The following is a 2988-nucleotide window of genomic DNA, read 5'->3' on the forward strand; positions in this document are numbered from 1 at the left end:
TGACAGGGACCTGTTGTCTTTCCTGGGGGTGACCCCATGTGGTCCTGTGATATGGTAAGACATCATCCGGGGCTGTTGTGGGTCAGGAAAGCAGAATATCAAGCCATGTCTCGTGCATCACAAAGACCCCAGTTTCGTCAGGAAGAACAACATTTTTAACATCACCATTCAGTAACTTAACAATGAAAGAAGTCACACCTTCTCCTTTGAAGTTTCTCTAACTCCCCTAAGCAAGAGAAGGCTGTTGCCTTAGCCTGTGTCAGGGCCTTATTCAAGGCTTTTCCAATTTAGTAAAATCCGTATTTAATGTGAAAGATGAATGATAGAACTAGTGCTGGGACTTGTTCTTAGGCTAAATTCTAAGGTTGGTAGATGCCGCTTTAATTCATTAAATTGCTGTTTGTGAGAGAGAAAAAAAAAATCACTGTTTCTGGAAGTGACTGGCTTAGAGTGAGTGTTCCATACATGTTAATTCCCCTTTTGTTCCCCACAGCATTGTATAGTGAGTGACTCATGTTCACAATGTGGAGTATTTCTCTAAAACCCTCTGAATCTTGGTTAGCGAGAAAAAAAAGTCACACAGTTGGTCTTCCAAATTTACTAAGCCAGAAAAAGCTTTACTAAGGCTTTCTTCTAAGCTCCTTGTCTTGGTCAGGGATCTTTGGAGAACAAATAGAATATATGTATGCAAAAAATGTACACTCACATATGTGTACACACATACACACACACATATGGAAAGACATTTATTACAAAGAATTGGCTCACGTGATTGTGGAGGTCCCAAGATCTGCCATCAACAAGCTGGAGACCCCAGGAGAGCCAGTGATTTAGTTCTAGTATAAGTCCAAAAGCCTGAGAACAGGAGTATAGTCCCAGTCCAAAATCCCACGGGCTTAAGACTCAGGAAGGACCAGCGTTTCAATTTGAATCCTAGGGGAAAAAATAGCATTCTAGCTCAGGGTGGTCAGGCAGGAGGAAATTCCCTCTTCCTGGTGGGAGAGTCAGCCTTTTGTTGCAGCCAGTTCCTCAACTGATCGGACGGGACCCACACACAGTAGAGAGAGACCATCTGCTTTACTTAGTCTAGCAATCCAGAACAGCCTCACAGACACAGCCAAAATGCTGTTTGACTAAATGTCTGGGTATCCCCATGTCCCAGTCTACTTGACACCTAAAATGAACCATCACTCCTTCAACAAGTGCTCATCAAATTGAAATTGTACGTAAGATTTTCATCATAACAAAAATGCTTTTCTGGTTTAAAAGGATATGTTACCAGAATGTGTAGTCTCTCTAGTTCTCTGAGTTACTGTGTGCTCAGAACTTACCATTCCAGAGCATGTGAATAAATGGGCTGCCCCCTTATCCATGTCCCTGGGAACGCATTTGCAGTGATAATGGGGGATCAGAAGGAGGAGGGTGTTCTGTGCTGCATGGTTGCGTCTGTGACACTCCGAGGGAGGGATGTTGGTGAAAGCTTTCTGCCTTCATTCCAGAAGGTGACAGACGTGCCTTTAGGGGTATTACAAGTCCTGGAGATGAGAGCACAGCTTCAAGGGTGTTCTCAGCGGTGACATTTCAGGGCACACAGCTGGGAAGCAGATCATCTGCACAGTCACGATTTATCTAAAATTCAGAAATTGTCCGTGTGCTGCACTTTGATTTTATTCAGAAACCAGTAGCTTTTTCTCATTTTATGGTAGACAGTTTGGCTGTGTGGGGGCTGTGTGCGGCTACGATTAAGAACCTAGAATTCCCAGGGCTCCAACTGCAGACCTACCAATACAGAAGCAACAATGGGGAGCCTTGTTGACTTCTTAGAGCAGGCATAAACTTATAAAAACAATGGCTGAAGAAGGCTTGGGTTTGCTAGAATTTGTGCTTGAATTAGCCAGAATGCATATATCTGTCATTACCATGATGAAGAGAAACGATATAATCTTACCTGCCTGCTGTGACGTAGGTTTTGTTATTGTCCCAAGGCTACAACCTGGAAACAGAAGCCTGGAGAACATAAGTAACTTGTTCTAAGGTCACACAGCACGTAAGGAGCAGAGCCAGATCCCTATAGGCATTTGAAACTAGGGAGTCTGGCTTCAAGTCTAACTACCAAACTAGGTGTCCAGCTGGGTGATTTCTCCCTCTGCCACCCAGACAAACCCACGGTCCCCACAGGGCTGCTGGGCAAGTGCTCTCCCTTTCTGCTTTCTGGCCATCCTGCTTAAGTCAGAGGCAGAGGTCTTGGGAAATAAAATGAGGGAGCCGACTTGGAAGGGTCAGAAGCTTCTCCTCCAGACCTTTCACCTGTCCTGAGGTTTTTTTACACCCCACCCCCTCCGTCATACAACCCACCATCAACCACGTGCCCCTTGGAGTATTGTACTGCACTCTCCACTCCAGACTTGGGTTACCCTTTGAAGTTTTTGCTGCTTTGGTCACAAAAAAAATCCTTGTGTAGAAATTTAATTACCATAGCCAGCTGGCTTGTCCTCGGTAAACATCACCCTTCTCTTACTTGGTCCTCACCTGCATATCATGAGGGCCTTCTCTTACAGGTAGGCTAGGGACTGGTGATGGGCTGATGAGCAAAGCAGACCCAGTCCCTGCCCACACAGAATTTATAGTCTACTTGGGAAGACAAACATTATTCACAGATCATTCACACATCCTAGAAAGCTGCTGTGTGACTAGTGCTATAAAGGAAGAGTATGCTGAGCCCAGAGCTGGGAGTTAACCTAATCAAAGAGGCCAAGGAAGCCTTCCCTAAGGTGGTGGTACCAAGTACAGATCTGGGGGAAAAGGAAACCGTGTCACAGGGTGAACCTGCTCAGAGGCCCTACGCACAGGCAGGAAGGAGTGTGGTGATTTTGAGGAACTGAAAGAAAGCCAGTGTGGCTGGAGAACAAAGGATGGGGATGTGGTAGAGGAAGAGCAAAGAGAAGCAAGCAGGGATAAGATGGCACAGCCCATGTTAAGGATTTGGGC

This window comes from Mustela nigripes, chromosome 12 (assembly GCF_022355385.1).
Source record: "Mustela nigripes isolate SB6536 chromosome 12, MUSNIG.SB6536, whole genome shotgun sequence".
Taxonomy (NCBI): Eukaryota; Metazoa; Chordata; class Mammalia; order Carnivora; family Mustelidae; genus Mustela; species Mustela nigripes.